Source organism: Dermacentor silvarum, chromosome 10, assembly GCF_013339745.2.
Source record: "Dermacentor silvarum isolate Dsil-2018 chromosome 10, BIME_Dsil_1.4, whole genome shotgun sequence".
NCBI classification, from domain to species: domain Eukaryota; kingdom Metazoa; phylum Arthropoda; class Arachnida; order Ixodida; family Ixodidae; genus Dermacentor; species Dermacentor silvarum.
The window spans coordinates 14,349,478-14,362,694 of NC_051163.1; the positions used below are offsets into that span (position 1 = coordinate 14,349,478).

At 48.0% G+C, this 13,217-nt stretch overlaps 1 protein-coding gene across 1 annotated transcript in view; it reads left to right on the forward strand.

Moving 5' to 3' along the window:
* Window positions 1-742: 742 nt before the first annotated feature.
* LOC119466635 (ATP-binding cassette sub-family C member 2) overlaps window positions 743-13,217 on the forward strand; it is a 169,732-nt gene continuing 157,257 nt past the window's right edge. Inside the window, 2 exon segments of the mRNA XM_049657463.1 lie at window positions 743-809; window positions 2,622-2,735. The gene's annotated coding sequence lies outside the window, so the exon portion shown is untranslated.

Consider the following 13,217-nt stretch of genomic DNA (forward strand, 5'->3'; position numbering starts at 1 on the left):
TTCCGGAAAATGCTGGGGATGACTTGGTAGTGCTTAGCGTAGCCCAAAAGCCGGACTAGCTAGGTGCCCATCAGCTCCGCTCTCTCTAGCGTTGCGCCTTCAGTGCAAGCTACGCTAATTTTTTTGGTTTGACTGATAGATAGATAGATAGATAGATAGATAGATAGATAGATAGATAGATAGATAGATAGATAGATAGATAGATAGATAGATAGATAGATAGATAGATAGATAGATAGATAGATAGATAGATAGATAGATAGATAGATAGATAGATAGATAGATAGATAGATATCACCTAGTGCCTGACAGAAGCATGGTGGCCTACGGGACAGTACCAATCACGCAACCCAAAGAGATGACTGCTTTATAAAATATAGAATCATAACTTTCTTGTAGTCGCGTCATTGGAAGATGTGAATGGACTAAACAGAATATTATATACGAAAGAACACGCTACTCATTTTTTTTCTTGGTGGCGCATTCAAATATAGTTATAAGCGCGACCAGCGCATCAAAGTGGAAGTTTCGCAAAGCTTGGTGGAGAAACGTAACGTCAGGCGAGAAACGGAAACCATAGCCAAAATTAGAACGCTATTTACGCCTAAGAACTGCTCTGGAACGACCTGTGGAATGGCTACGGTGTCATTGACTGTCCTCAATGAATAGCCTCACTCACGCTTTTTTGAAACTTCATAAAAATGAAATATTTGATTTTAATCTTGGTTTCATGTGCAGACGTATCAAGGCTTTCTGGACGAGGATAGCGTGTCGCCTTTCGCCAGGATAGCCTGTCTGTGCCTCTTACCGTAAGTTATCGCATGACTGATTGAATGATTGATTGATTGATTGATTATTGATTGATTGATATGATTTACTGTCCGAAAGCCACACTGGGACTGTGAGTGACGCCGTAGCAGAAGGCGCTGGGTTTTTTTCAACCACCTGAAATTATCTAACGTGCACACCTAACTCTAATTAAACGAGCATTTTTTTTTTCTTTTGTATTCCGCCCCCGTCTCAATGCGGCCACCTGTGCCGGGAATTGAATCTTCGACCTCGTACAGGGCAGCAAAACGCCGCAGGCAACGCCACCGCGGAGAATATATTTCGCATGAAACAGGCGTTAACTTGCCCTTGACTTGTTGGGGCTACTTCAGTCGATGCGGAAACGGGACTGCAAATTCGCTAACGTCCATCGCTTGATTACATAACTTTTGTGACAATTGTGTTCGAACTTGTTTGTGTTCACATGTTTCGCGAATTTGCTTTTACATTTATTTTGCACTGCCTGCATAGACTTTTAGTACGCAGTATGTATTCAATAAATAAATAAATAAAATGATGATTGAGGTAATCATCATCGGCGGCTTTAAGTGGTTTTGTCGCCGAGTAGAAATGTGCGATTAGCTTCGAATTCTAAGCTGCAGCCTTATAGACAGTTATTTTGTAGTACGTAATATTCTAGTTTAAGGTATAAAAAAATTTATATTTAGACTATGGGGCACAGTATATCTAGGTGCCTCGGAATGCCCGCAAAAGAGTCATGATAAGGAACTTAAGTATGTCGCGACACGGCATTACACTGACGGATGGAAACTCTACGTAACATTTCCGGTAGAAGTGCGTATACAGGGCAGAAAGTCAAATGGCCTGGAAACACAAGTGTGCAGCACCAATTCCAAGCGCCGAAGCCACAGAACATGTACGTAGTGCATGTTCTGTGTTTACATGTTTCATGTTTCAGCCTGTCAAGCATGTAGCAGCGACCATTTGCAATTCTCTACGCACATATCTCATCACTGAAACATTTACACGGCTGCCTACAGCCATTCTATTTGCTTCGCTGAGCATACACGGTATATGAATATCCCCCACCACGAGCGCAATTCTCCTTAATTTTATTTCTTATATGGCGGGCACCAAAACATTGCGTGAAATCGACTAATATAGCGAAGAATATCGCCACGTTAAATTGCATTGACGCTATCATTAGTGATTCACGATGGTGACGTGAAAAGAGCGTTATTAGTCCCCGCTTGAGCAGCAAGCAATCAGGAAGGCAAATACACGCATATGGACACAAAAGCCCCCAAACAGAAGCACACACACAGATACACAGGCGGACAAAAATGCATACACAAACACACATATAATATGGTGGTGTTAAAAAGAAAAAAGAAAACTAAAGTACAACAGCCCGTGCCAGTAGGTATACAACGGGCTACACAAACACACAGGTAGAACTACACAAAAACACATACTCGCACCCTGCCTCACTTTCTCTGGACATCGATAATGTAGCTTTATTTTCAGTCGTACTAGCACTTACTCTGCGTCGCCCTTGCTGTTTTTTGAGAGCTGGTAGCTACGCTCTATACCTAGGGATGACACAAGAGGCTCGGCAACACTGCTTCAAGATTGCATCATGTCTGTACTAACATGATCATTTGCTAGGATTGCCCATTCACGTAGAGGAACCGCATGTATCGTGACGCATTGGTCAGAGAAACGCATGTCCGTTGTCCCATCGATGGCATCCATTTTATTGTTGTTTCTTCTAACCCATGTTAGCTGTAGGTCTCTATTCTTCAGATTCACCCGTCCCTCCCCTGTAACAGGACCTTCAAAGAGGCGGGGAAGAAAAAGAAATCGAAGTTGCCAATTCCACACCTGCGAAGAGGTGTGCGCTGCAAGCGTTTGGTCCATGCTCTGACGTCACACCTGCCCAGAGGGTAAGCTAATAATTACGCTACTGACTTTTCACTTTTGAATTATGTACCGCGGCATATGACGGTAGACAAAAAAAAATGCCGCAGTTTCACCCGTAAGGCGAAGCATCGATTTCGTTAGCATATTTTGAGACAGCTATACCAAGTATAATAGTATTTTAGCCGCTTAAACTTGTAAGCACCCGTTTACTAACTAAATTACCAAGCGTGGAGTCACACCACGCACAGGCGTCTGACTCCCCTACCGTGGATACTCGCTTCCAAAACGCTGGCGAGTGGAAGAGCGCACCAGCAGCGAGCGAATTGCCCTTCGTGCTACCTCTCGCTTCATCGTCAACTAAGCGGCGAGAACACAGCCCACACGAAGGCATCAGCAGCCGGCCCACGTAGACACTGTACCCACCACAGATGCCTTTCAAGATATAGGGCCCGCGCGGCCGCGCTCCTGCAGCGCCACACGCAACGGCCGACGGAGTAGAACCTCCCTCTGCTGGCTAGCGCGCGATGAGAGTGCGCGTTCTCCCCGCCTTCCTCGCTTGCGCGCGTGAGATCGAGTGTGGGCCATTCTTGACCCACACTCGCACCCACAGCATACGACGCTCGGCCGAGATGCTATCCCAGTTTGACTTTATGCGGAACATCATGGCGACGGCAAAAATACGCCTGGAGTGTCCTCGTAATTGATATCTCAATAAAAAAACAATATAAAGATTACTTATTTATATTTAGATAGAATTTGGACCACCCGAGGTTCTTTAACGTGCACCTAAATCTAAGTACACGGGTGTTTTCGCATTTCGCCCCCATCGGAATGCGGCCGCTGTGGCCGGGATTCGATCCCGCGACCTCGTGCTCAACAGCCCAACAGCATAGCCACTGAGCAACCACGGCGGGTCGTCCCCCACTACGGCGTGCCTCATAATCAGATTGTGGTTTTGGCACGTAAAACCCCATAATTAAAAAATTAAAATAACCTATCTGAAGAAGCGTAATTGCGCTTTCAATGCGATTTCAAAAACAAATCTGGTCGAAGTAAAAAAATAAATAAAACAAGGTACAATGCAAAACACGCCTGAATTTAAGTTTGCTATACGGATTCTTGCAAGAAAAACGGCGAGTAAAGCGAGTCAGCCAACACAGGATAAGGCTATGTTATATTCGCTCTTGACGCATTTTGCGTTAATCGTCTTTTCGCACTCATGAACGCAGTATATGTGTAACGCACATACTTGCACCGTTTTGTGGGCTTGAGGCCGCAGCATATGATCTTTGACAGCACAAGAGCAAACATTGTTGTGCGAGCGCTTCCGGACAACTGGTCGCAAATAATTTCGCTCTAAATCTCGAGACCTCGTCGCCCACGGGGACATGAAATAGCCCTGTGCAACAAATTACCTTCTCGTTTTTGTAACTTATTCTTGATGTCTCATTATTTGTGATCGGTGAGCAGCGCCCCACCGCGCGGCTAAGTCTTCCCTGGCATGTCAAAACTGCCGTTCTCCGCCCGTTTCCCCCACTTCCGGCGCGGACGACGCGGCAGCTGTGCCCACGTGATCCCTCATACCACGTCATGTCGACTGCAACGACACTCTTTCCAGCGGTGGGGCTCTCCCCCAATACAACCGCTTACCAAATCAACTAGAGTACGGAATTGGAAACACTTCAGCGCTTCTCTCGTAAATAAACATGACGAACCAACAACGAGCACCCGCCGCAGCAGACGTCACGCCATAAACAGAACTTACAGCAGCCACGTGACCGGAACTCCATCATCTTGTTCCCTCTCCCACGTCGAAGTTGAGAGCGCCTCGGAATGCTCCGAGCTGAAGCAAGGAGCTTTGACAGAACCAGCGTAGTGTTTCCCGATCACTTAATATCAAACAGTCGACTGTATACTACCAAGAAGTAATCGCCCAACATCATTATGACGTCATTTCCGGTTATTCGCCTCGCGTGCGGGGCGGCCCCATGGTGCCGCCGTGACGCCCACTACGGCACCTAATGGCGCCCTCAGTTGTGAGCACCTGTTGCTGCTCTCGAACAAACGGTTTCCCCATTCTCCCTGGAAAACTTCGCATGGTCTTGCCGAGTGATGTGGCTTGACGTCGTTCTCACGTGTAGCACTAATCTAAAAACGCGGTGATGGGTTTCTTTCTCATGTGAACAGTCGATCTTAATATACTTCCCTTCCCTAAGGCGTATATACGAAAGACCGTAATCACCCGTCCCTTTATTCTCGCTGCCTGTCTCGCGTGCTCAGGCCGATAAAAGTGAATCGATTGAACGTTTTTGTCTTTGTATTTCTTAACGGGAAAACCGTGCGGGAAGTAAGACGTCATTTTTTGACGTTAAAAAAATTGTTTTAGTGGGGCCGACGTGTCGTCCATTTTTTACCCTTCCCAATACCTTAAAAAGTTTCTCGGCTCATGCAGTGGAAGGGTTCCTCGATCGTAATCGGCATTGTCATCAGTACCTCCCTCGCCTATTATACCCTAAGTAGCCACCCAAGCCTAATACTGACGAGTAGAAGGCCATTTACAGAAGATGGGTTCACGTGAACTCGATAAAGTCAGGCGAGTCGGCCTGTCGAGCCAGAATTAGATCGTCAGGTTCATTTAAACGCTAGCGGGTCGAATCGAGCGTACGGCGAGTCGAGTCGGTCTAAGAGCACCGCGCGAGAGTGGCGGTGGTAGAGGTTTGGAACTCAGGGGTGCACCACATTCCAACGCGTCAGTCACAGCTTATATGTCGTAATCGGGCAGATGACAGCCGTCTTTAATGCTCATTACCGTTGGTCATACAGTTGCATGACGTGCTTGGCGTGCCCGTGCTACAGCTTCGAGAAGCATAAATGTCATGGAGCAAGGAAATAATTAGAGAAAATCGCACGACGTTATTGAAGCAAAACGTATCGATCACATCAGAGTGCGCGGTAAGTTTTAGCCCTCCCAACCACTGCAGGCGGAACTACGGCAGGGCCGCCGATCAAGTGCGCATCGATTAAAAACTACCGGGAACCAAATCATACCCGGCCAATACGCTGAGGCTTGCAGGTCACTTGTTAGACGGATACAGCAAGAAAAAAAAAAAAAACGCGAAGCGCTTGGCTTCGCGAAGAGTTCGCTTGCCAAGGATGGCTACGCGTCGTAATGTTATTTCCTAGTTTATTTGCTTCCTCCTCGATAAATTCCCGGCAAGGTGCCGCTGCTACGGCTTTCCGCGCAACTGGGCAGCCGTTGCAAAAACACAGAAGTCGTATGTTCCAAACGAACTCTCAGCATTTCTCCGGCGATAAGTCACGTTCTGTCCTTTCGTATTTCCAAAATCAAGGTGTACACCTCGATCGCCGAAGATGGTATTCCTGGGACGTGTGTTCAGCGTGCTCTGGATCGACGCACTGCGCGTAATGCTCGGCACCGCAGCCTACTACTTCTGCATATTCGCAAGGATTCCAGCTCTCGAGTGAGTATCAACGCACCTGTCAAACTTATAATACGAAAAATAGCACCGTCGAAGCCGGAATAGCGAGGACTTAGATAAATATACTAAATTACCTGTTTATTCAACATGGCTGTTTTTAAAGATTTGCTCAATTTGTACTGCAGGGGGCGCCATGAACAGACACTCTGGTTTGTTGTCACTGCGAGAATGGCCTGCACCACAGATAAACAAATGCTTGTGAAGTTTGTGCACGAAATAACGAAGTAATTCAATTCAGCCAGACTCATTCGAACTCAGACTCACCAGAATTCTGCTTAGCCGGGCTCATTCAGTCCGAGACTGAGTGAGTAGACTAATGAGTGAGTTTGCCGACCTAGTGGGTCTAATTTTAGGCGTAACTTTGGCGTACGTAACGAGGTTCTCAGCCACAGTGCACGGGTATAGTCCTATGGCTAAAGCTTAGCAGCGTCGCAATATAGAAAGGCTACTAGGGAATCACCGGCAGAAGTTTATTTCTTGCACTTAATGGTTCACGACGACGCAGTTCTACCCAATTTCACGATAAAATGTTGCAGCTGTCCACTGCAAAGCACATCCGCCGTGTATGCGCGTATATTTGAAAAAAAACAATTTCTGCGAATCACTGTCACAGCGGTACATGACAACCTTAAATTTAAATTGCCTCGATAATTTCATAAACGCGCCTAGTATCTCCGACAATCACGGGATGCGTTAGCAGTAGTAAAATGGGTAAGGGTTTATTTACGCAATGTACTCACGAAATACATCATGTAAATCTGTACCAGCGCAGTAACGTTCTTCCTTTGTTTTCTTTTTCCGAGACTGCTGATCGACAGCACAGGGAAAACAGACCTGATGATCTCGTCTCTGCTCTTCATATCAACATGCGTCGCCGAGTGTCTTCTGTCTTCGTACAACATGGATTTGGTTGTCATCAGCGGATGCCGCATCAGGTCGCTCCTACAGGGAGTAATCTTCAGAAAGGTGCCAAACCGTTCACTTGAATAACCGTCGTTCTGGCCTTTCATGTTTTACAGCGCAAGCTGTTGTGCGTTCATTCCAGTAGCCGTTCGGGTTGGCGCTTTTCTTTCTCACTCCTGTCGTTATGTGCGACGTCCGTCGCAGATAACGCCAGGAGTGAGAAAGAAAGATACCCCGTTCCTGCCGGCATCGAACCCCGGCTCGCTGCGCGGAAGTCAGCGACTCTAACACTGAGCCACGCCAGCGCTTGCTAGCTTTCAGCGGAAACATGCCCCATACGCGCGTCCTAGCGCGCGAGGAGACACGCGATGTGAGATGCGCGCCTTTGCACTGCAGTTGCATATTATCACACCAGGTGGCACGCCATGTAGCAGTTGCATAGGTAGCGCTACAAGGTAGATAGAAAAGTTTTGATGAAGAAAAAGCAGATTAAGGAGATGTTTGAAAAAATGCTAGAATCTAAAACCTGTACGGCATACCTGGTTAAATCTAGCAGGCTATGTGACTGTCACCGTTCCGCTTAAAAGGTGACGCCAATAAACTATCATCATCATCAACATTAGCATCGTATCGTGCGACTTGTCACGCGATGTGCGATGCGCACCGCGCAGCGTCGATACGTGTTCACTTTGCATTGCAGTTGCATGCTATTACGCCAGGTGGCACGCCATGTAACAGTTGCACAGAGAGCGGTATAACGTAGATAGAGCAGGTTTGAGGAAGATTAAGGAGATGTATAAATAAATCCTAGAATGAAAAAAAAATGTACGGCATACCCGATTAAATCAAGCAGGCTATGTGACTGTTTGTCACCGCCGCGTTTCGAAGGGGATGCCAATAAATCATCGTCATCGCTTTCATTAGCATATCGTGCCGTTTCTCACGCGATGTGACATGCGCGCCGCAAAGCGTCGAACGTGCAATGTGTGCATCGCATTTGTGCTGTATTCCACCATGTATACCGACATTGCATGTAGCAGTTGCATTTTGCAAGTAGCTTGACCTGCTAACTCAAGCAGGCTAGGTTATTGTTTGTCACCGCTCAGTTTCAAAGGGGATGCCAAGAAACCGTCATCATCATCAACAGCAACGTAGCGTGTCACTTGTCAAGGGATGACATGTGCGCCACTGTAGTCTGGATACCTGCATTTACTCTTCGGTGCACATTATAGCGCCTCCTCGCAAGGTACAAACCGCTGCTGAAGAAGCGAATCGTAGAGCTACGCGCGCGGTGCAACCAGGTAACGTAATGCTCAGCAGGCCGCTGTGCAGAGAGCCGAACAAGCCGCAGCTCGCTGTAGACGCCGGGCGAGCAGTTCAGTTCGTTCTCCTGAAAACGACGCAAAGAAGCTTTGCCTCGAAGACCCGCTAGTGCGTGCTGGAGCTCCCATGGAGCCGCTCCTCCAGCTTACGCTGCGACTCTGCTGCGTGTGCCAAGCAGCTAGGCATAAGACTTCTTTCTCCAAGAGACCGCGTGACTAGTGCAAACCAGATAGTCACAGTCGCTATGGAAGAGGGACAAAACTATGTAAGCTCTGCAGTGAGAAAGAGAGAGCGTGCAGACAGGGAGTTTAATGCTATTTAGAGAGTTTGGCCTAGCGACAGGCTTGGCATGATACTCCAGGTGTGGTGGCGAGGGATGAATGAATGGGAGTTAAAGAAGAGCAAAGCGCTTCCATACACATACGCATGCAATAAATTTACTACCGAAAAGTAATTTACAGAGTCTCATTGAGGCCAGTGCCCTACAGGAGTGCTATAAGCACCTCAGCGGACATTTTAGAGCCTGTACCCGGCCACAGCCCAAGAATATCCCGTTACTCAAGTCCTATGTCGTGTCTCGTATGTGCAATAATGTTAAAGGGCATACTTACTCTGCATTGAAACATCAATTCCTGAAACCTCAATGTTCAATACACGATATCTTATCAAAAAATGCATTCACGGAACATTTCTTCGAGCACAGGAACAGGAAAATTACTGCCCTAAACAAATATCTACGCTCCTGATAACAAAGCTTTTCTTACGCTAGAGCTGTACGTAAAAAGATGTCTCAGATAATAGTGATGTCGGTAGAAAACGACCGGCCAATCGCAACAGCTTTCGCGAATGAAAAGTTTAGTGAGTTCGGCCTCTGGTGTTCCGCTTAAAGGGGCCCTGAATATTTCATCGAAATCGAGAAATGCATTTCAAGTTAAATTAGAGTATTTAAGAAATATTTTGTGGCGTAAAGTTCTTTAATCGGTTCAGCAGAAGCGAAGTTATTGGTAATCAAACATACCGTCCGCGGTGCTCCGCTCCTTCAATGACTTGCGCGGCGAAGGCTACGGCGGAGCGGGGTGTGCCCAAGGCCAATTCACATGGTTGCGAAGGCGAGGCTGCAATACGGACCAAGCCAATGAGCAGCGACATCAACTATGGTCCTCCGATTTAAACGTTGTTGAAAATTATGCATCCAATATATCTCCAAATAAACATTTGAAAAAAAAATGTCGCAGTTTCGCCCGAAAGGCGAAGCATCAATTTCGAAAGCTAATTGGTAGAGAGCTATTCGGAGTAGGGATAGTAGAGTAGTTTTATCGGCTGCATAAACTTGGACACATTCACTTTCTAACTGAATTGACAAGCGTGGTGTCATCGCGAACAAGCAAACATGAATAGATCACACTGAATGACCGCAGACAACGACTGTCAAAACGCTGGCAGCAAGCGCAGCCGCTGCTGCGGGCGAAGAATCGTGCGGTCTATCGCTTCAACGGAAACTGAGCAGCGAATGCACAGCGCATACAAAGGTCAGAGCCGTGTGTAGACAAGAGACGATGCGGGCGACCGCCACCACAGACAGTGCAAGCGTATTTGTTGGCAGAGTAGACGCTCCGCCCCCACCCCCCTCCCTCCCGCGCTGCCTCCCCGCTTTTTTTTTTTTTTTTTGCTTTCGCGTGGGAGATTGCGTTGCCAGTTCCCCTTGCGCTCGGTTGCAAGATACGCATTTGGTGCCGTAGCACAGCGTCGCCCCGCCTCCCTCCCCCCATACCCCACGTGGCCTTTCGCGCGACGGTCGCGTTTGCTTTCCGCTGTGCGTTGGCTTTCCGTGATAGCGCGCGTGCCCAGCGCGCTTTCACTCGCGCATACGGCACGCTGGCGACGATTTTATCGCCCTTGGAATCTATACGGAACCTCACGGCGACGGCGACGGCAGAAATCCGGTTGAAGTGTCCATATAATTGCTATCGCAATAAAAGTACAGACAATTCCACTAGAATAGGAAAATGTGAGGTCACAGGTTCTTTGCTTCCATCCACGTCCACGAATAATTATGAATACGAAACATTGCAGGCTTTCTGAAGTTTGCTCGTGGCGATGCGTACAGAAATATGCCTAGATTTTATTACCGTATTTAAAACTATATTATCGTCAAAACTCTCTCATGCATAGCCATAAAAAGTAATTGCTATCTAAATAGTGTTAACCTTATAATATATGATCGATAACTTTACGTTTGATCTGCTCTTTCACTAAATATTAACTTTTAGCTATGTCTTCAGTACCAGTGAAAAACTACAGGTGGCACGCGTGCTATGTTAGTGAAGATTAAAGTGGCTTTTGTGAATTATTTCAATGTAATGTAGACTTTAGGTTAACACCGAAATAACACACGTGTGTTAGTACTAAGGACACATAGATATGCCACTGCCTTCAAAATCTGGGTGAACCTATCGATCTGAATTCATGCAAAACGCTCAAGACTCACCAGTGCAATGCGTGCGGTTATAGAATGGGGTCTATACATACAGATTGATGTATCCAAGGGGGTTTAACCTCCTTGGGTGTATCCACGTTAGATTGTGACGCGATGCTGTGGCGAATGTTCTCACTTACTACGCTTCATTTATATTGTTGTGTGCTCAGTATTTGCGATGTCATCGCAATGTTATGTGACCTGGCGCAGTAGAGTACTTGGCGCAACAAGCATCGAAGGGTAAATGTTGATTTTTTTGCGATAGCAATTATATGGACATTTCAACCGGATTTCTGCCGTCGGCGTCGCCGTCGCCGTGAGATTCCGTATAGATTCCAAGGGCAATAAAGTCGTCGCCGCGCGCCGTATGCGCGAGCGAAAGCGCGCGGGGGACGAAAGCTATCGCGGAGGGCGAACTCCGCCGCGCGCTATCATGGAGAGCGAACGCACGGTGGAAAGCAAACGCGACCGTCGCGCGAAAAGCCGAGGGGGTATGGCAGGGAGGGAGGCGGGGCGGCGCTGTGCTCCGGCACCGCAGGCGTATCTTGCCTACTCAATCTCCCACGCGAAAGCAATAAACCGGAAGAGGGGGGAGGGGGGCAGCTTCTCCTCTGCCAACAACCTCTCTGCCCTTTGCCCAGCGGTGCCGGTCGCCCGCACCGTCTCTTATCTCCACACGGCTCTGACCTTTGTATGCTCTGTGCATTCGCCGCTCAGTTTCCGTTGAAGCGATAGACCGCGCGAACCTGCGCTTGCTGCCAGCGTTTTGACAGTCGTTGGCTGCGGTCATTCAGATGTGATCTATTCATGTTTGCTTGTGCGCGCTGACACCACGATTGTTATTTCAGTTAGTAAGCCAATGTGTCCAAGTTTATGCAGCCGATAAAACTACTATCCCTACTCCGAATAGCTCTCTACTAATTTGCTATCGCAATCGATGCTTCGCCTTTCGGGCGAAACTGCGACATTTTTTTCCCGCCGAGCAGTTGGCCCCGCGAAATGTAGATGGCGTTGCCATGGCTCCACAAGCCACCATTGCAGGACGTATGGGCTTCTATGGCACCTTCGCTACCATGCTTACATAAACCATGGTTCGCCCACAACGCTGCGCCTACTGAACGTCATCTGTGGCACGTAGTTCAAATTTTATTTTAGATGTTAACGCAGATGCCACTATTCGCGGTTTTGGCGCCTACGACGCACAAAACACAATTTCCCTAGGTAAAACAAGAGCGAGCCGCAGTGCGCTCAGCTAGTCGACTCGTCGCGACCCCCCACGACGGCCGCGGTATCCGCGCTACGTAGGAGTTCGCAATCACATGCAAATTCAGCGCTTTCCTTTGTGCACGACTGCGCTAGAGTGCGCGCTCGCGCTCATATGCTCCTGTTTGTCTGTGCTACGTGGTGCGGACCGGCTTTGTCGTGCACCAGCTTGAACAACAAATAGTAGCCACATCCAACTTGCGCATTTTGAAGGGCGATCAATAGCTCATTACGAAACGAAACACTCCTAGCGTGAGCTTGCAATTGATGACGTTACTTCGCGCTCTTAACGCACTTGGACGTTAAGCAGAATATCACGGCGATGGCGACGTCGACGGCGAAAATTCTCCTGGAGCGTCCCTGTAGTTGCTATCGCAAAAATAAATCTTACATTAGAATATGCAGTGTAACGCTTTTCAATAACCTAATGACCTATTCTAAGGAGAACTCTAAAATTCGAACTACATACGTTTTCTTTTTAGCACAGAAGAGAGTGCCAACGAAACCAGCCGAGTTCTTGCCGCATCCCGTTTACGCAGGCGACGCTGCTGCCACCCGCGGCTGCCCAACCCACTGGGTACGTGGCTTCGATACTGGCCGTGGACTGCGTGCAGCTCTACCAGTGCGCCTACGCCCTGCCGCTGCCTTTGTTCGGTGTCTTGACGCTGCCGCTGCTCTTCTGGATGTTGTCGGAGAGGGCGGGCGTTGTGCCCGCGATGTGCTGCGCAGCCTGGGTGCTCGTGACGCTCCTGGCACCCTTGGCCTTACTGCACGCACAAAAGCGCTTCTGGGTGAGCAGCTCAACCCCACGAACCATCTGTGAGACCAGCACGTAGTATTGCCATCGGTGGCCAAACAGGGCTTCGCGAGCGCGCACTGTTCTTCTTGGGTCCGGCGGTTTGGTTCGACAGTGATTCTACGATCCGATCCTGATATTCACCATCAGCCTATTTCATATCCACTGCACGGTAACGGCTTTTGCCAGTGGTATGCAATAGCTCCTGACCCCATCTTATACCCGTGAATTTTATATTCTCCTT